Consider the following 21,812-nt stretch of genomic DNA (forward strand, 5'->3'; position numbering starts at 1 on the left):
TCACTGCTCATCCTTGAAAACTCCAGTGGAAACAAGTCCAGCCTGCCCAACCTATCATAAAACAATTCACTCTTTCCATTGCCAATCTAGTAAACCTGCTTTGAACCGTCTCCAATTTATATACATCCTTCCTTTAATAAGGAGACCAAGACTATGCACAGTATTTGAAAAGTGGTCTCACCAATGCCATGTATAACTGAAACATTACAATCTTACTTTTATGTTCAATCCTCTTGTTATCAAGAATAGCATCCCATTAGCCTGCTTGATTACATGCTGGACAAACTTTTCGTGACACTAGCACCAAATCACCTATATCCCTCTGCACGTTAGAATTTTGCAGCCGTTCCCCTTTTAAGCAATACACTGATTTTATATTCTTCCGGCCAAAGTGAACAACTTCACATTTTTCCACCTCTAAACTCCATCTGACAGATTTTTGCCAACTTTCTCAAACTATTTATATTTGTCTGCAACTTGTTTACATTTATTTCACAACATATCTAATCTAAGTAATCTAATCAGTAAATGTAGGGGTATGGGTGGGTTGTGCTTCGGCGGGGCGGTGTGGACTTGTTGGGCCGAAGGGCCTGTTTCCACACTGTAAGTAATCTAATCTAATCTAATCTAATCTAATATCACAGAAACAGAGACAGAAACTCAGCAGGTCTGGCAGATTTCCAGACCAAAGCTGTGGTGATGGGTATCCGCAATGGTCCCAGTTATATCTCTCTCTTTGTGGAGTACATGGAACATTACTTGTTCCAATCTTGCTTGAGACCCTTCCAAGACTCTCTGGTATATTAATGATATTGACAGTGTTGCTTCCCTCTCTCAATCGGAACTGGAAAAGTTTATCTGTTTTGCTTCCGATTTCCACCCTGCTTTCACCTTCATCTGGTCTACCTCTGACTCCTCCCTTCCTTTCCCCGGCATCTTTGTTTCCATACCTGAAGATAAGCTGACCACCAATATTTACTACAAACCCATCAACTCCCACAGTTACTTTGACTATAAATTCTGCTTCCTCTATTCCATTCTCCCACATCCTCCATTTGCATCGCCTCTGTTTCGATGGTGCTAACTTTGACAAGTGACCTCTGAAATATCCACTTCCTTCCTCAACTGTGAATTCTTAACCACCATGGTTGACAGGGCCCTCAGCTCCCATACCTTCAGCACGTCAGCTTTACCCCTTCTCTTCCCTCCTACAATAGGGTCCGCTAACCCTCACAAGCTACTCCACCAGCATTCACTTCCAAAGTATCATTAGCTGAAATTTCACCACCTCCATTGGGATGCCAACACCAGATACATATTCCCGTCCCTTTCCTTGTTAGTATTCCGCAGAGATCGTTCCCTCTGAGACAACCCAGTCCACTGTTCCCTCACTCCAAACATGGCCCCACACCCCTATGGCACCTTGCCATGGAATTGCAGAAGGTGTAATTCCTGTCCGTTTACTTCCTTCACCTCAACTATCCAAGGCCCCCAGACACATCAAAGTGTTTTACCTTCACTTCCCTCAATGTAGTCAATGTAGTCTACTGTATTTGGTGCTCACTTTGTGTTCTACTGTACACTGGGGAAATAAAGCGCAGACTGGGCAACTGCTTTGCAGGACACCTATGTTCTTTTCACAAAAATGAGCTTCCAGTTGCCTACCTGTTCAACACACCACCGTGTTCCTTTGCCAACATCTCTGTCTTAGGGCTGCTGCAATGCTCCAGTGAAGCTCAGCACAAGCTGAAAGAACTGCATGTCATTTTCCGCTTGGGGACCCTGCAACTTTCTGGAGCTCAATATTGAGTTCAATAATTTCTGAGCCTCAGCACCTGCTCCCATGTCCTTACCTGAACCCTTACACTTGAGTCCTTGTCATCACATCAGTTGCTACCACAACTAACTCAGCCACTGATGGTCCCCATTAGCAGCTATCGATTCTCTTAGGCTGACCTTTACTCAGTCCTTTGTCTGCCCAACTATTGTTCTTCCTCTCTGGGCTCCATCTCCACCTATTGTTCACTCCTCCCCTCTAACCACCCTTCTTCAACATATATACAAATCTTTTCCTAGCTACAATCACTGGACCCAAAATGTTGACTCTGTTTTCTTCTCCGCAGATGCGGTCAGACCTGCTGAATTTTCATAGCAATCTCTGTTTATGTTTCTGATTTCAACCCTCAGCAGTTCTTTGATATTGTTTTTATCTTCGTGTCATCGGTGAATTGAACTACCATGCCCTCACTCCCCTCATATAAATGATTGTTATAAATTATGCCAAGCTGAGGACCCAGAATGGAGGCAAAAGTGAGGACTGCAGATGCTGGAAATCAGAGTCTAGATTAGAGTGGTACTGGAAAAGCACAACAGGTCAGGCAGCATCCGAGGAGCAGGAAAATCAATGTTATGGGCTAAAGCCCTTCATTAGGACTGAAGGTAGGGAGCCTCCAGGGTGGAGAGATAAACGGGAGAGGGGTGAGGCTGGGGCAAAGGTAGCAAAGAGTACCTGGGAGTTGCAGTGAGAGAGAGAGAGACTCATTGAGATTCTTGAGGAGAGAGGAGGAGAACGTCTTCAAGGGAGGCAAGGATGTCTACCTTGCAAGAATGCCTAACTTGAATTATGCTGACTCTTCCTGAATACCTTGAGTTTGTCCATTTGGATAGACATAATCTCTGTAATGATCAATTTGAATGTCTTCCCTACAACAGACATCAAGCTAACCTCCCTATAACTTCATGTTTTCTGCCTCCCACCCTTCTTAAATGGAGGTGTTATATTTGCTACATTCCAGTCTGATAGCACCTTTTCAGAATTTAGTCAATTTTGGAAAATCAACACCAATGCATCTATGACTTCATTAACAACTTCCTTTAAGAGCCTAGGATGAAATTCATCTGAACCCAGAGACCTGTTAGCCATTTGGTCAAACTAGGCCATTTGGGTCATCAAATCTATTTCACCATTCAATGAGATCATTGTTGATCTGATAATCTTCAACTTCACTTTCTTGCCTTTTCCTGACAACCCTTTACTCTCTTACTGATCAGAAATCAGTCTATCCCAACCCTTAATATACTTAACAACCCAACCTGTATAGCCTCTGCAGTAAAAAATTCCACATATGTTTTTATCATGTTGTGCCAACTAATAGAGGAGAGCTGAGTTAATGGCTCATGTATCCCAGGCCTTGTGTCCGTGAAGGTCCAACCAATTCGAAATGCAGGAAGGTTCATGGAAAATGTATTCACTCTAAGAATCATTTCCTAATCATGGTTAGAGATGGTTCTGTGGTGAAGCATCATTACCACAGACCATTGCCTGCAGTAACTATTTATATTTTAAAACAAATCTGGATTTGAGAAGCAGCATTTGTGTTTGTAGAAATACAGAAATAAATATTTGGAAATGTTAAAGAAAAGAATTCCAAATATTCACTATCCTCTGGCTGAAGTAGTTTTGTCGATGGGGGTTATGAGATCAGCCACAATCTCAGTGAATAGTGAAGCAGACCTGATGGGTCTTCTTCTGCTCCTAACTCTTATGGTATGTTTCTCATTATTTTCCTACATTAAATTCCACCTCTTAAGTTTTTCTCCACTCACTTAACCTATCTATAATCCTCTGCAGACTCTTTGTAGACCATTGCCTTCTCACATACTTTTGAGTTATCTACAAACCTGGCTACTGTACATTCAATTTCCTCATCTAAGTCATTAATAATTGTGATAATTATTGGTAATTGTAAACAGTAGCTGTGGCACTCCACTAGTTACTTGTTGCCAAACTGAAAGTTGGGGAGGCAATGGCCTAGTGGTATTTTTTAAGACTATTAATCCAGAAACTGGGGACCCAGGCCCATATCCGACCATGATAGATTGTGAAATTGGAATTCAGTGAAAAAAATCTGAGATTAAGAATCTACACATGACAGTGGAAACCATTGCTGGTTGTCAGGAAAAAATCCATCTGGCTCACTAATGTCCTTCAGGAAAGTAAATCTGCCATTCTGAGCTGGTCTGATTTACATGTGACTCCAGATCCACAGCAACATGGTTGACTTTCAACTGCTTTCTGAAATGACCTAGCAAGCTGCTCAGTTCAATAGCAGCCAGGACCAGACAATAAATGCTGGCCAGCCAGTGATGCCCATGTCTCACGAGTGGCTAAAAAAAGTGACCCTTCCTTATCTCAACTCTGTGTCTTCTACAATTTAGCTAATCCACAATCCATATAAGTATATTACCTCAAAAACCATGGGCTCTTATCTTATTAAATTGCTTAATGTGTTGTATCTTATTAAATGCCTTCTGAAAATCCAAGTGTATTATATCCATATGCTACTCCTTTCTTTGCGGACTCTGTTAGGTCGTATTATATGTTTGAGGAGAAAGTGAGGTCTGCAGATGCTGGAGATCAGAGCTGAAAATGTGTTGCTGGAAAAGTGCAGCAGGTCAGGCAGCATCCAGGGAACAGGAGAATCGACGTTTCGGGCATAAGCCCTTCTTCAGGAATTCCTGAAGAAGGGCTTATGCCCGAAACGTCGATTCTTCTGTTCCCTGGATGCTGCCTGACCTGCTGCGCTTTTCCAGCAACACATTTTCAGCACGTATTATATGTTTCTAAATGTTCTGCTATTACATCCTTTATAATAGATTCTAACATTGACAATGACAGATGTTAAGTTAAATGGCCTGTAGTTAACTGTTGTTTTTGTGTACTTCCTTTCTTTTAAATAATAGCGTTAAATTGTCAGTTTTCTCATCCTCTGCGACTTTCCCGGAATTGAAAGATTCATGCAAGATTCATATTAATTCATCCATTATCTCTGTAGCTACTTCCTTTCATAACTTAGGATGTATCCCATCAAGTTCATGTGCCTTATTGGTATTCAGCTCCATTAGTTTCCCTAGCACTTTTGCTCAGTGATAGTTATTGTCATTTCCTCTCCTCTTTAAGCCCCTCGATCATTTAGTAACATTGGAATGTTATTAGTGTATTTTATAGTGAAGACTGAAGCATTTATTCAACCCTTCTGGCATTTCCTGATCGTCCATTATTATTCCCCCTGCCTTGTTCTGTGAGGGGCCCATGTTCAGTTTTGCTACTCTCTTTTTTATATATTTAAAGAAAATCTTGCTGTCCATTTTGTGAGGTTCTCCATTTTGACTGGAACAATAGAGGAGCTAAATATTATTTAAATAGAGAAAGACTGCAGAAAGCTACAGTACTGATGAATTTGGGGTCCTAATGCATAAATCATAAAGTGATGGTGATGGCCTAGTGATATTATGACTAGACCCATTAATTCAGTGACCCAAGTAATGGTCTGGGGACACAGGTTCAAATCTTGTTCTGGAAGATGGTGGAAATTGAAGTCAACAAAACAATCTGGAATTAAGATTGTCAGGAACAATCCACCTGTTTAATTAAAATGCCCTTTAGAGAAGGAAAACTGCTATCCTGCCCTCATCTGGCTTAAGTGGAGAAAGTGAGGACTGCAGATGCTGGAAATCAGAGCTGAAAATGTGTTGCTGGAAAAGCGCAGCAGGTCAGGCAGCATCCAAGGAACAGGAGAATCGACGTTTCGGGCATAAGCCCTTCTTTCCTGAAGAAGGGCTTATGCCCGAAATATCGATTCTCCTGTTCCTTGGATGCTGCCTGACCTGCTGCGCTTTTCCAGCAACACATTTTCAGCTCACCTGGCTTACACATGACTCCAGAACCACAGCAATGTGGTTGACTCTTAGCTACCTTAGGCAATTTGGAATCAGCAATAAATGCTGGCCCAGGCAGCATTGCCCTCATCTCATGAATGGATAAAAAATATAGAGAAGGCAAGTTTGAATACTGCAAACAGTTTTGTTCCACTTACCTAAGGGAAGATATTCTGATCGGAGGCAGTTCAGAGAAGGTTCACTAAGCTGATCCTGGGTATAAAGGGATTGTCCCATGAGCTGTGGTTGAGTAGGTTGAGCCTATACTCATTGTAGTTTAGAAGAATGAAAGTTGACTCATTGAAAGTACAAGATTCATGGAGAGCTTGACAGAATAGATGTGGAGAGGTTGTTCTTTTTCGAGAAGGAAGATGTGAGGGAGGCTCTTAGGATCAGAGGGCATAATGTCAGGATAAGAGTTCACCCATTTAACACAGAGGTAAAGAGATATTTCTTCTTTCAGATTGCAATGAATCTGTGAAATTCTTCACTGCAGAAGGCTATCAATCTCCAAGTCAGGATAATTTGTGGCTTGAAGACAGGCTTGGAGTTAATGGTGTTCCTATGCATATCCTGAGCTCGCTCTTCTCATTGATAGAGATCAGGGGTTTGGAAGGTGCTGTCTAAAGAATCTTGGTGAGTTTACGCTGTGCATCTTGTGGAAGGTTCATACTGCTGGCACTGTGGTGATGGTGATGAGAGAGAATGAATGTTGAAGGCTCATATTGACACAGATTGCTTCCATATTTGAGGAGTTATGACTGTACTGAACATTGGGCGATGATCAGAGAACATCTCCGCTCTGACATTATGATGGTGGGAGCTGCTAAAGATGATTAATTCTAAGACATTATCAAGAGGAACTCCTGCATTGATATCTTAGGATGAAGACAATTGCCCTCCAACAATTACATCCATCTTCCTTTGTGCCAGGTATGATTCCAATTATTGGAAAGTTTCTCCATGATTCCCATTGATCTCAGTTTTACGAGGACTTCTTGATGCCACACTTGGTGAAATGATGCCTTGGTATCATGGGCAGTCACTTTCAGCCCTACCTTAAGTTCAGTTCCTTTATCCATATTTGAACAAGGCTGTAATGGAGTCAGAATTTAAAATACTCAGGGAGAACCCAAAATGATTGTCAAAGAGCAGTTTAGTATTGAGTCACTATCATTATATAGCACTGTTGAAGGCTGCCCCCATCACTTTGCTGATTATTGACTGTAGTCTGATGGTGTGGTAGATGGTCTGATTGGATTATCTTGCTTTTTGGGTGTACCTGAGTGATTTTCTACATGTTTAGTAGATGCGAGTGTTTTAAAGATGCATCAGAGGCTGAGAAGTAACTTTATTGAGGTTTATCAAATCATGACAGGCATGGATAGGCTAAATAGACAAAATCTTTTCCCAGGGTAGGGGAGTCCAGAACTAGAGGGCGGAGGTTTAGGGTGAGAGGGGAAAGATTTAAAAGGGACCTATGGGGCAACATTTTCTCAGAGTTTATGGTGCGTATATGGAATGAGCTGCCAGAGGAAGTGGTGGAGACTGGTACATTTGAAACATGTAAAAGGCATTTGAATAAGGTTATGAATAGAAAGGGTTTAGAAGGATTTGGGCCAAGTGTTGGCAAATGGAGCTTGATTAGTTTAAGATATCTGGTTGGCATGGATGAGTTGGACTGAAGGCTCTGTTTCCATGCTATACATCTCTATTACTTTATGACTCTATGTACAAGAAGAGCAAATGGCAGCTAGTTCTGGAGCATCTATCTTCAGTACTACTACTGAATGTTGTCAATGCCCATACTCTTTGCAGTATTCATGCTAAGAATACACGGACAACTTTGAACATTCTCTGTACTGTTCAATCACTTGAGACTTTGGTGAAGCAGTAAGTACATGAATCAGATAGAACCAGGCCAGCACCACCAGGGATATATTTCCCTCCCCACCCCTTTCCGCCTTCCGCAAAGACCGTTCCCTCTGTGACTACCTGGTCAGGTCCACGCCCCCCTACGACCAACCCTCCCATCCTGGCACTTTCCCCTGCCACCACAGGAACTGTAAAACCTGTGCCCACACCTCCTCCCTCACCTCTATCCAAGGCCCTAAAGGAGCCTTCCACATCCATCAAAGTTTTACCTGCACATCCACTAATATGATTTATTGTATCCGTTGCTCCCGATGCGGTCTCCTCTACATTGTGGAGACTGGGCGCCTCCTAGCAGAGCGTTTTAGGGAACATCTCCGAGACACCCACACCAATCAACCACACCGCCCCGTGGCCCAACACTTCAACTCCCCCTCCCACTCTGCCAAGGGCATGGAGGTCCTGGGCCTCCTTCACCGCTGTTCCCTCACCACCAGACGCCTGGAGGAAGAACGCCTCATCTTCCGCCTCGGAACACTTCAACCCCAGCGCATCAATGTGGACTTCAACAGCTTCCTCATTTCCCCTTTCCCCACCTCATCCTAGTTTCAAACTTCCAGCTCAGCACTGTCCCCATGACTTGTCCGGACTTGTCCGACCTGCCTAGCTCCTTTTCCACCTATCCACTCCACCCTCTCCTCCCTGACCTATCACCTTCATCTCCTCCCCCACTCACCCATTGTACTCTATGCTACTCTCTCCCCACCCCCACCCTCCCCTAGCTTATCTCTCCACGCCTCAGGCTCACTGCCTTTATTCCTGATGAATGGCTTTTACCCGAAACGTCGATTTCGCTGTTCGTTGGATGCTGCCTGAACTGCTGTGCTCTTCGAGCACCACTGATCCAGAAATTCTACAGTTCTGTTCAGGTTTGTGCAATCATGGGTCAGGTCTTTGATCTGCCATTTTGTCCTCCCCATGACCCACCCTAAAGTTCAGGAAATAGTCTTTAAAGAATTCGATCAGGTTGTTTTCACCTTTAAAGGCCCTGACACCATTCAAGTTCATATTGTGTTGATTTAAGAATATTGAGGTTGTTAGGATGGGAGCAATGCTGATGCAATGTGTGACGTGGTTGTCGAACATTTTGTAGAGAGTGGAGGTCATGAACCTTAATGGGCTGAAAAGTTAATAAATAACTTTTGCACAGAAAATGGTGGCCAGCAGTAGAAACATAAATCAAAGTTTATGTAAAACTTTAGAGAATGTCAATCTTATTAATTCATAGTAATTTATCCAACAGAACACATTAAACAGTCAAGAAATTGCTTACGTTTCATTTTGTTAGTGCTTTGGTGGAAGCAGGATGTGTCAGAAGCCAACTCAAAGATCATAATTCATATTCTTTCAGTTTTACTGTAACGTGAGAGCAATCTAATTGTTAGTTGAGCGGATGTATGTTAAGGAAAGAATATACCAGCACATGTTTTATACATCTCATGAATTAATCAATATGTATTGCCCAGAGGACAGACATGTCCTGAATTGTTTTCTTTAAAGTTAACATTATCTTATATAATTATTTTGAAAAGGATTGACTCTTGCTAGATTAAAAAAAAGATGTCTGCTGTCGAACAAAGAATGGGCAGGTAGGCTGCTTCAAGAAGTTTCTGGCAACTACCAGGACAAATGCTAACTCATGACTACTCTGGAATGTCATATCATTTGTATGACAATTCCAACTATGCCAACATAAAATATATAGTGGGCGAGACATCTATCTCAGCGAGTTCTGACCAAAGGAAACCATTGAAGCACATTACATATGAAATGGCTAATAAGTCTGTAGATATCTGTCATAAAACATGATATGTTTCAGCTAGGACATCAAAAACCACCCGATTTGATTGAATGGCTAAGCTAGAAGTTGGAGTCACTTGACTGAAACTGGTGGTTTATTTCAATCATCTACAGTTTATGACTTCTTTCTCAATCTGCTTGTAACACAAAAAGAGAAAACAGACAGTAGATCCATGCTTAGCTAATAGCTGCCTTTGATCTTAATCTCACTCAAGAGTCTAATTTCTGGAAAGAATACTGTATTTTACTTGTGAAGTGAACCAATCCCCAGTTTACAATTACTGCACCATCACCAGCAATTCGACTGCATCTGAGTCCTTGTGAACGTGACCAATATGCAGAGTTCACTGAAAGAAGCACCACTGGACATTGACCTATTGTAATCTTTAATTGACGTAATTCCAAAACATTTGACTTTAAGTATTTTGTAATGTATAACTTCTCTCTTTTCTCATGTCTCTGTGTGTGCCTGCGTGTGGACAATTGTTGCAAATCATTGTCCCAGTTATGGTTTTGAATACAGCAATAAATCCTTTTTTTAAAGTCCTAAATAATTTGCAGTAAGCCATTTTAAAATCGGACTTCACAAACAGGAACAAACACAGAGAATGCTGAAGAAATAGAGTTAATGTTTCAAGTGTGGTATGACTTTTCTCCAGAACTCTCCTTCACAAATAAAGTTTGGGATATATACCACTGCCGATTTTTAAAAGGGAAAAGAAAAATAGAAGAAAATAAATTCAAAACTACCTCTGTTATGGACAGAGGAGGAGAACAGTGGAAACAAATTGAATTTCGCTCACCTTCTTCTCTCTGCCATACTCACATTTTATTCATGGCCCCGATCAAATACTGTAGTCAAAATCCCTGCTGTTTGTTCTTCAGTTTTTGGATGTTGATGTTGCTGGTAAAAGAAGCATTTATTGGTTATTCCTAAATGTCCTGAGAAGGTACATTGGTGGGTCTGAACTTCCGCTGCTAACATTGCAGATTCAAGCTTCCTGAATCAGAGAATGCCCATCAAATCCATCCAATAAAAACAAAGAACTGCAGATGGTGGACATCTGAAAGAAAAGTAGAAAGTGCTGGAGAATCTCAACAGATGTGGCAGCATCTGTAGAAAGAAAAGCAAAGTTAATGTTGGAATCCAGGGCCTCAGCATCAAAACTGACCCCATCAAATTAATGACTGTTTAAAATTTGGTCCTTATATGAAGACAATTTTTGCCCCTAATCTTGCTCTTCCTTAGTATTATTTTTAAGGTTAGATTAGATTCCCTCCAGACCCTTCGGCCCAACAAGTCCACACTGACCCTCCGAAGAGTAATCTACACAGTTCCATTGCCCTCTGACTAGTGCACCTCACACTACAGGCAATTTAGCATGGCCAATTCACCTGACTGGCACATCTCTGGACTGTGTGAGGAAACCGGAGCACCTGGAGAAAACCCACACAGACACGAGGAGAATGTGCAAACTCCACACAGACAGTAGCCTGAGGCTGGAATCGAACCTCTGTCCCTGATGCTGTGAGGCACCAGTGCTAACCACTGAGCCACCGTGCCACCCAATTAAATTACATCCAATACTTTTTCTCCCAGCTCTGTGGCTATTTCTGCATCTGTATATGCTGTGAGGTCCCAGAGAGCTTTCAAAGCTGAGCAGCTTTTTTTTCACCATCTCCTTCCTTGGTGTTGTTTAAGGACCACAAAATCTGTCCTGTGGTGCATCTAGAAAGGTGGCAATCAGGATGAGGGAAATGTGGATACTGGAGGATATCTAGAGGTTTGCACATTGCTTCCCTCCAGACATAGTTCATTTTCTGTCTCCAGTTAAAGTGAAAATGGTTTGGGTGAGTGCAAGACGTAAAGGTAGGTTATAAGTCAGATCTGTGACATATTAGGCAACATTAAGAGTGCTTCATACCTAACGGCCAAGTTATTTACAATGAAGCTGGTGCATCACTCCCACGTGCCCAGTTTCTGATTCACCTTGGCTATGCACTCCTTTTGGCTTTTACTCATTTAAAATATGCACAAGTTTACCTGCACTCTATTACACCTGAAAGTGGGGTTGTGATTGGCAAGTTCAGAGTTAAATGCCTGTTACTGTAATGTGAGGAAAATGACAATTTATTTAAACAGGACTGCAATGCATGGTCCTGCAGAAATTTGGAATGTGTGTGCCATCTCACGTTCTTAAGAAGGCATTAGGCATTAAACGTAGTATTTACAATAGCCTAAAGGGGAAAGTTTGAGTAGAAAATACTTGGCTTCACTCAGCGAATTCCTGGTTGATGCTTTCACTGAGTCATGGAGTCATACAGCACAGAAACAGACCCTTTGGTACAATTCATCCACGCTGATGAGACATCCCAATCTGACCTAGTCCCATTTGCCAGCATTTGGCCCATATCCCTCTGAACCCTTTTTATTCATCTACCCATTGAGATGCCTTTTAAATGTTGTAATTGTAAACTGCTGCCAGGTTTGTGTCGAATATTGTTGGTTTGTTTCTCCAGACCATGAAGAAATGTTCTCATGTTAATCACCAAACAATTTCAAGACTCCAAAATGGTTACATTTTTATTGCGTGCAAAACTCCAGGACATTTCCTTTCTCAGAGCCAAAGCTCTGATTGTTGAAATAACCAACACTGAGCATTTTCAAAATTTACTTGCAGGATGTGGAAATCACCAGCTAAGCCAGTATTTATTGTTCATCCCTAATTTCCCAGAGGGCAGTCAACCACAATGCTGTGAGTTTGGGGTCATATGTTGGGCAGATCAGGTAAGGACATCAGTGAACCAGATGGGCTTTTTCAAGAATGATGGTCATCATTAGACTCTTATAATCCCTACAGTGAGGAAAGAGGCCATTGAGCCCATCAAGTCTGCACCAACCTATCAAACAGCATTTCACCCAGACCAGCCCCTTTCCCTATCTCTACAATCTTGCATTTTCTATGGCTAATCCACCTAGCCTGCACATCCCTGGACACTATGAACAACTTAGGTAAAAACAATGACTGCAGATGCTGGAAACCAGATTCTGGATGAGTGGTGCTGGAAGAGCACAGCAGTTCAGGCAGTATTGGAGGATCAGTAAAATTGACGTTTTGGGCAAAAGCCCTTCATCAGGAATAAAGGCAGAGAGCCTGAAGCGTGGAGAGATAAGCTCGAGGAGGGTGGGGGTGGGGAGAAAGTAGCATAGAGTACTACAGATGAGTGGGGGAGGGGATGAAGGTGATAGGTCAGGGAGGAGGATGGAGTGGATAGGTGGAAAAGAAGATAGGCAGGAAGGACAAGTCATGGGGACAGTGCTGAGCTGGAAGTTTGGAACTAGGGTGAGGTGGGGGAAGGGGAAATGAGGAAACTGTTGAAGTCCACATTGATGCCCTGGGGTTGAAGTGTTCCGAGGTGGAAGATGAGGCGTTCTTCCTCCAGGTGTCTGGTGGTGAGGGAGCGGCGGTGAAGGAGGCCCAGGACCTCCATGTCCTCAGCAGAGTGGGAGGGGGAGTTAAACTGTTGGGCCACAGGGCGGTGTGGTTGATTGGTGCGGGTGTCCCGGAGATGTTCCCTAAAGCGCTCTGCTAGGAGGCATCCAGTCTCCCCAATGTAGAGGAGACTGCATCTACATAGAACATAGAACATAGAAGAATACAGCATCGTACAGGCCCTTCGGCCCTCGATGTTGCGCTGATCCAAGCCCACCTAACCTACACTAGCCCACTATCCTCCATATGCCTATCCAATGCCCGCTTAAATGCCCATAATGAGGGAGAGTCCACCATTGCTCCTGGCAGGGCATTCCATGAACTCACGACTCGCTGAGTAAAGAACCTACCCCTAACATCTGTCCTATACCTACCTCCCTTAATTTAAAGCTATGCCCCCTTGTAATAGCTGACTCCATACGTGGAAAAAGATTCTCACTGTCGACCCTATCTAAACCCCTAATCATCTTGTACACCTCTATCAAGTCACCCCTAAACCTTCTTTTCTCCAATGAAAACAACCCCAAGTGCCTCAGCCTTTCCTCATACGACCTTCCTACCCTACCAGGCAACATCCTGGTAAACCTCCTCTGCATCCGTTCCAGTGCCTCCACATCCTTCCTATAGTATGGCGACCAAAACTGCACACAATACTCCAGATGTGGCCGTACCAGAGTCTTATACAACTGCAACATGACCTCAGGGCTCCGGAACTCAATTCCTCTACCAATAAAAGCCAGTACGCCATATGCCTTCTTCACCGCACTATTTACCTGGGTGGCAATTTTCAAAGATCTGTGTACATGGACACCAAGATCCGTCTGATCATCCACACTACCAAGTATCCGACCATTAGCCCAGTACCCCATCTTTTTGTTACTCTTACCAAAGTGAATCACCTCACACTTAGCTACATTGAACTCCATTTGCCACCTTTCTGCCCAGTTCTGCAGCTTATCTATATCCCGCTGTAACCTGCCACATCCTTCCTCACTGTCAACAACTCCTCCGACTTTCGTATCATCCGCAAACTTGCTCACCCAACCTTCTAACCCCTCCTCCAGGTCATTTATAAAAATGACAAACAGCAATGGTCCCAAAACAGATCCTTGCGGAACATCGCTAGTGACGGCACTCCAAGATGAACCTTTGCCATCAACTACTACCCTCTGTCTTCTTCCAGCCAGCCAACTCCTAATCCAAACCTCCAACTCACCCTCAATGCCATACCTCCAACTCACCCTCAATGCCATATCTGGAGCAACGGATAAAATAAATGATATTAGTGGATGTGCAGGTAAAACGTTGATGGATGTGGAAGGCTCCTTTAGGGCCTTGGATAGAGGTGAAGGAGGAGGTGTGGGCGCAGGTTTTGCAATTCCTGCGGTGGCAGGGGAAGGTGCGAGGATGGGAGGGTGGGTTTAGGGGGGGCGTGGACCTGACCAGGTAGTCACGGAGGGAACGGTCTTTGCGGAAGGCGGAAAGGGGTGGGGAGGGAAATATATCCCTGGTGGTGGGGTCCGTTTGGAGGCGGCGGAAATGTCGGCTGATGATTTGGTTTATGCGAAGGTTGGTAGGGTGGAAGGTGAGCACCAGGGGCGTTCTGTCCTTGTTATGGTTGGAGGGGTGGGGTCTGAGGGTGGAGGTGCGGAACGTGGACGAGATGCGTTGGAAGGCATCTTTAACCACGTGGGAAGGGAAATTGCGGTCTCTAAAGGAAGCGGCCATCTGGTGTGTTCTGTGGTGGAACTGGTCCTCCTTGGAGCAGATACGGTGGAGGAATTGGGAATATGGGATGGCATTTTTGCAAGAGATAGGGTGGGAAGAGGTGTAATCCAGGTAGCTGTGGGAGTCGGTGGGTTTGTAAAAAATGTCAGTATCAAGTCGGTCGTCATTAATGGAGATGGAGAGGTCCAGGAAGGGCAGGGAGGTGTCAGAGATGGTCCAGGTAAATTTAAGGTCAGGGTGGAATGTGTTGGTGAAGTTGATGAATTGCTCAACCTCCTCTTGGGACCACGAGGTGGCGTCAATGCAGTCATCAATGTAGTGGAGGAAGAGGTGGGGAGCGGTGCCAGTATAATTACGGAAGATCGACTCTGTTCTATGTAGCCAACAAAGAGACAGGCATAGCTGGGGCCCATACTCTCTGGAGTATGGGAGGAAACTGGAGCACCAAGTGGAAATCCACAAGGAGAGCATATAAACTTGACACAGTCACCCAAGACTGGAATGGAATTTGGGTCCCTAGTGCTTTAAGGCAGCGGTGCTAAACACTGAGCCACTGTGCTGCCCTTAATTCGATTTTTAAAAATTGAACTCAAATTCCACCATCTGCCATGGTGAGATTCAAAACCAAGTCCTTATAACATTACCTGGGTTTCTGGATTAAATAGTCTCATTATAATTCCACTTCCTTGATGGTACCACTCCACTAGTGGCATCAGTAACACTATACCATTACTCTCCAAGGCCCTGGAAGAACATATCCTTCAATCCTTCTTGTTGATTAACCTATCCTCATCTCTTGCTTCAGGACAGATCCAATGATTGGAAATCATGTCATTACTGTAAGAGCTGGCCAGTTGACATAGATTTTAACCAGACCGAGCAATGGAATTATTATTTATTGTGTTGCGATGAATGAAAGATAAATTTCAAAATTCAGATGAAGAATGAAAAACTCCAAAGATGCAAATATTGTCATCAATTTTTGGGCCAATCACCTAGCCAGGTTCTTCACTTGTTACCAGGCTCTCCTACACCTTTGCCAGCTCCACATTGATATCATGGTTGTTGTCTTCAAACTAAACAAAAATATTAACACAAAGACTTTCCCATGCCTGTGTTCTGGTGCACTATGAAGTAGTTTCCCATCCCTAAATGCAGATCGTTGCCTGCTTGTTACATAGAGTGTTTAGATTTCTTTCAATTTAATATAATTTTCCAATGTTTCATTTTTTAATGAATTTGCATTGTTGGCAAGGCTGACATTTGTTACATGTCTCTTGTGCAACTGGATAGCTTGCTAAGTCACTTGGGAGATCAAGTTAAGAATCAATCACGTTGGTGTAGGACTGGAATCACATGTGGGCCACACAAAATGCTTTTCTTTTTGAACATCCTGTTTTTTCATTCAGAAACATTGGGTCATATTTGATTTGATGCAGTTTCAGAAAGGAAAAAGAGAACTTGTCAGTAAAATAAGTCTAATTACACTTTCTGAACACCGTTCTGGCTATTTAGTGATGGGAAATATAGGGGAGTACATTACTGCCTTGCAGAAAAATTGGGTGAGGAAGTTGTAAGCATTGAATTTGTAAGGAAAGGTTAAAGAGGAAATTCTGAGGTGATTTAACTAAAAGAGGTCAAACAAAGTGATTCGGGCAAATTTTTCACAGTTTCGTGTTTTAACGTTATGGGACAGAAGTTAAAAATTAGAAAGTTGGCACTTAGAAGGGAAATCAAGCAAAAAATATAAAGGAAAAGGCTAATTGATTTATGGAATAAGTTACCAGGGACTACAATTGAAGCCGAGTGTAAACAAAGCTAAGAAATAATTGCAACACCAACTTGTCCTTTTATACGAACATGTAGAACATGTAGCTGAATGTTTTGAAGGTGTTTTACAAGAAAACCACAGGGCATGGGCAAGAGGAAGATAAAAATTAGGTAATGAGCTTGAAAGCTCAATCTTGACGTAAGTTTGGAGGAAGGTGAGAGTTAGCCAAGTGGTAGGATTTTATAAAGAATTGAAAAAGAAAAGCTGTTCCTATTAGCTGAAGGTCAAAAGGCTAAGAGGCACAAACTTTAGATTTTGATTGAGAATTGCATGGAGAACCTTTTATGCATTTACTGATAATGACCTGGAACTTGTTACCTATGTGGGTGGTGGAAGTGGAGGCAATGAAGAATTTTTAAAGGAAGTTGGATGACAACCTCAGTGAAATAAACTTAAAGGTTTTAACAGAGAATGGAAAACTGTTGCACTACAAAGAACCAAAGTGAGAGATGATTATAAGATAATTCCAGAAGTCAGACGTATGTTGTATTTGAGTGGTTAAAACTGGGGATGCATGAAATTCCAGAAATACACCAGTGTGGATATTCTGGATAATTGTGAGGCTGGAGGAAGTTACAGATATAGGGAGGACGTGAGGCTTGTGGAGGATTTGAATAAAAGGATGAGAGTTTTAAAATCAAGATAATCTGGACTGGGAGCTAATATAGGCTGAAAAACATAAGGGTGAGAGGAGTCTGGAACATTATTGGTGTGAGCTAAGACGTGGACAGCAGAGTTTTGGATGATATTAAGTTTGGAATATATGTTAAAGTTTCAGTTTAATTCCTCATGGACACAGGCTAATGGAAATTTGAAGAGTAAAATTAAAAACATGAGTTTCAAGTGTTGGAGATCTGATTTAAATATAGAAAATGCTGGAAGTTCACAGCAAGGTGCCTGGCAACTTTAAAATCAAACAAGTTATGTTATAAATTTTCTTCGGAAATTAAGAACGCCAGCCTGGTCTGTGATACTCTTTGCTAGTTTTCTTGGGTTCTTAGTCACAGTGTGAACCACAGGTGTAAATAACTACATCATTATCCATGGGACAATCCACGAGTGAGAAAATAACTTGTGCAGAACATCATAATGCAATACTGATGCAGGGATGAGAATGAGGGCATGCAGATTTTTGATTACTTTACTGGCCAAGAGTAGGCATAAGCTTATGAGCTTTCGAAAACTAGGAAGGAAGAAAATAGAGAAAATAATGAATGTCATTGAAACCAAGCATTTAAATCCTCCAAGGGATTAATTGTTTAATTGGAATTTTCATCAATGATTTAGCGAGAAGTATATTGTAGTCAGGAATGTCGAGGCTGTGTTCGATACAGGGGTCTTCAATTCCATGTTGACCATCTGTACAACTCCTTCTAAGATCCGGGGATTTTTGGCAATTTCTCAGTCAGTAAGAACACATTACAGGCACGTCAATTGCAGCAGTCTGGTGTATTGTTAATCAGATTTAAATAACTTGAGTACATAACAATGATAAGTACAACTATTACTTCCCATAAGGTACATATCATCTCTAGGTTTTAACGTCTCAGGTTAGATTTACCATCTTCTCTGTTCTTGCTGAAACATCTAAATCATGAACTGTAAGAATCCTTCATTTTAGTGTGCTTTTGTCTTATGTATACTTGTCTTAAAGAGAGTTCACCTTTAAAGACTTCATGTGCTGCGTGTACTGTATACAGTGCTATGACTCTGCCTGGCGGTTAGTCTGCTTTGGTTAACAGAAAAATCTATTGTGTTGAAACTTCTGTTTCAGAACTTGTGTCTTAATGTCTTTAATAAACTAAGAGCTAATCAATCACCCTAATGAGTGTTCATTTCATTTCTGTGAGATCAGGGATAGGTTTACAAGGTCGCAGGAGGTCACCGGCAATCAGGATGTTGGTTTGAAATGTGTGTACTTCAATGCCAGGAGCATCCGGAATAAGATTTGTGAACTTGCAGCATGGGTTGGTACCTGGGATTTCGATGTTATAGCCATTTCAGAGACATGGCTATAGGAGGAACAGGAATGATTATTGCAGGTTCCGGGATTTAAATGTTTCAGCAAGAACAGAGAAGATGGTAAAAGGGGAGGGGGGCATGGTTTGGGCTGAGGTTAGAAACAGGAAAGGGGAGGTCACCCTGTTGGGAGTTTGCTATAGGCCTCAGAATTGTTCCAGGGATGTAGAGGAAAGGATAGCAAAGATGATTCTTGATAGGAGCGAGAGTAACAGGGGTAGTTGTTATGGAAGACTTTAACTTCCCCAATATTGACTGGGAATACTATAGTTCAAGTAGTCCAGATGGATCAGTTTTTGTTCAATACGGTAAAGAGGGTTTTCTAACAGAATGTAGACCGGCCAACATGGTCTGATGCCATATTTGATTTGGTACTGGGCAATTAACCCGGCCAGGCGTTAGATTTGGAGGTAGGTGAACACTTTGGCGATAGTGACCACAATTCAGTTATGTTTACTATATACCACAAGGAAATAGAGATAACTGGGGAAAAGGCAATTATGATGCAATTAGGCAAGATTTAGGATGCAAAGGATGGGGAAGGAAACCTCAGGGGATGGACACACTTGAAATGTGGAGTTTTTTTAAGGAACAGCTGCTGCGGGAGGTGTTGGAAAAGGTTAGAAGAAATAGGATTTATAATCATGTGGAATGGAATAATTTTATTAGAGATAGTATATACAGTTTTGTGGAGAATAGGTCATGCCTAACTCACCTTATTGAGTTCTTCGAAAAGGTGACAAAACAAGTGGATAAAGGTAAAGAGGTTGATGTGGTGTATCTGGACACCAGTAAGGCATTTGATAATGTTCCACATGATAGACTATTACACAAAATACAGAGTTTTGCGATTAAAGGTGAATTAGCGATTTGGATCAGAAACTGGCTAGCTAAAAGAAGACAGAGGGTGGTGGTTGATGGGAAATGTTCATCCTGGAGCTCAGTTACCAGTGGTGTGCTATAAGGATCTGTTTTGGGGCCACTGCTGTTTGTCATTTTTATAAATGATCTGGATGTGAGCGTAGAAGGATTGGTTAGTAAATTTGTGGATGACACTAAGGTAGGCAGAATTGTGGGTAGTGCAGAAGGACGTTATAGGTTACAGAGGGACATATATAAGATGTAGAGCTGGGTGGGAAAGTGGCAAATGGAGTTTAATGCGGAAAAGTGTGACGTAGTTCACTTCAGAAAAAATAACAGGAATGCAGAGTACTGGGCTAATGGTAAACCTCTTGGCAGTGTTGATGAACTGAGAGATCTCAGTGCCCACATGCATAAATCTCTGAAAATTACCACCCAGGTTGATAGGATTGTTAAGAAGGCATATGGTGTGTTGGTGTTTATTGTTAGGGGGATTGAGTTTCGGAGCCAGAAGGTCATGCTTCAGATGTCCAAGACACTGGTAAGGCCATACCTGGAATATTGTGTACAGTTCTGGTCATCGCATTATAGGAAGGATGTGGAGGCTTTGGAAAGGGTTCAGAGGAGATTTACTAGGATGTTGCCTGGTATGGGAGAAAGGTCTTACGAGGGAAGGCTGAGGGAACTGAGGCTGTTTTCATTGGAGAGAGGAAGGTTGAGAGGTGGCTTAATTGAGACAAATAAGATAATCAAAGGGTTAGATAGAACATAGAACATAGAACATAGAAGAATACAGCGCAGTACAGGCCCTTGGGCCCTCGATGTTGCGCCGATCCAAGCCCACCTAAACTACACTAACCCACTATCCTCCATATACCTATCCAATGCCCTCTTAAATGCCCATAAAGAGGGAGAGTCCACCACTGTTACTGGCAGGGCATTCCATGAACTAACGACTCGCTGAGTGAAGAACCTACCCCTAACATCAGTCCTATATCTACCCCCCCTTAATTTAAAGCTATGCCCCCTTGTAATACCCGACTCAATACGCGGGAAAAGGTTCATACTGTCGACCCTATCTAACCCCCTAATCATCTTGTACACCTCAATCAAGTCACCCCTAAACCTTCTTTTCTCTAGTGAAAACAGCCCCAAGTGCCTCAGTCTTTCCTCATACGATTTTCCTTCCATACCAGGCAACATCCTGGTAAACCTCCTCTGCACCCGTTCCAATGCCTCCACATCCTTCCTATAGTATGGCGACCAAAACTGCACACAATATTCCAGATGCGGCCGTACCAGAGTCTTATACAACTGCATCATGACCTCAGGACTCCGGAACTCAATTCCTCTACCAATAAAAGCCAGTACGCCATATGCCTTCCTCACCGCACTATTTACCTGGGTGGCAACTTTCAGAGATAGGGTGGACAGTGAGAGCCTTTTTCCTCAGATGGTGAAGGCTGACATGAGGGTATGTTTCTTTAAATTGAGGGGTGATAGATATAGGACAGATGTCAGAGGTAGTTTCTTTACTCAAAGTAGCAGGGGTGTGGAATGGCTTGCCTACAACAGTAGTAGACTTGATGACATTAGGACATTTAAATGGACATTGAGCATACATATAGATAATAAAGGTACGGTGTAGCTCAGATAGGCATCAGATTAATTTCACAGGTTGGCACAATAGCCAGGGCCGGAGGACCTGTACTGCACTGTAATGTTCTATTTTCTAAGTTCTAACTACATATCGGCTTGATTGCATCTAAACTATCACATACCACTTGACATTGAGTACAACTCAAATGTAAGAAAGGTTGCTGCGCTGAGGGTAGGGTTCGGAAGTTATCAATTTGCAAGCCTAAAGGCTTTAAGCAATGCAATAGTAAGCTGAAGGAACAGCAGATGAGCATTGTGTCAGGTAGCTGTAACAGAGAACTTATGCAGCATTTATAAAGAATATCTTCCAGAGGATTGGGAAAATGCAAGAAAAAATGGTGTAAAGCATTGGAAGTCAACGAAAAAGAAAAAGCAGAATACTTTGATGAGGCCAAACTTCAAATATTGCTGAATGGATACAGGAGGGAAAATACTTAAAAATTATGCCACAACTATTAATTTTCCCAATTCACTTGCAACCTTGCAGAATAAAAAAAAACACTTACCAGTCAAGTTGTTTAAATTTACTTTCCAAAGTCCACTTTTCCAAACAACTGGCAAGTAAAATTGGATTTATCACATTAAAATTCCAGAATTACAGTGGGCCAGATATATTGGAAACTTCATAGAGCAATGATATTTGCCCTGGCACTGAGCCAGGATGTACCAAAGGAGTCTTTCTGTGCTGACCCACTCTGAAACTCTACCCCTGATGTAACAAAACCATTGGCCTTTGTGTCAGTGTTACTCAGTGGAACCCTCTGCTCATT

General features: G+C 42.4%; 1 long non-coding RNA gene across 1 annotated transcript in view; it reads right to left on the reverse strand.

Annotated features, from left to right (window-relative positions):
• Positions 1 to 9,756, reverse strand: part of LOC148149995 (uncharacterized) — a 76,945-nt gene extending 67,189 nt beyond the window's left edge. Inside the window, exon 1 of the long non-coding RNA XR_015757261.1 lies at positions 9,699 to 9,756. This is a non-coding gene — a long non-coding RNA (uncharacterized LOC148149995). The remainder of the gene's footprint in view (positions 1 to 9,698) is intronic.
• Positions 9,757 to 21,812: the final 12,056 nt, after the last annotated feature.

Source organism: Chiloscyllium plagiosum, unplaced genomic scaffold, assembly GCF_037043375.1.
Source record: "Chiloscyllium plagiosum isolate Xiang-an unplaced genomic scaffold, Cpla_swu_hap1 HiC_scaffold_5, whole genome shotgun sequence".
NCBI lineage: Eukaryota > Metazoa > Chordata > Chondrichthyes > Orectolobiformes > Hemiscylliidae > Chiloscyllium > Chiloscyllium plagiosum.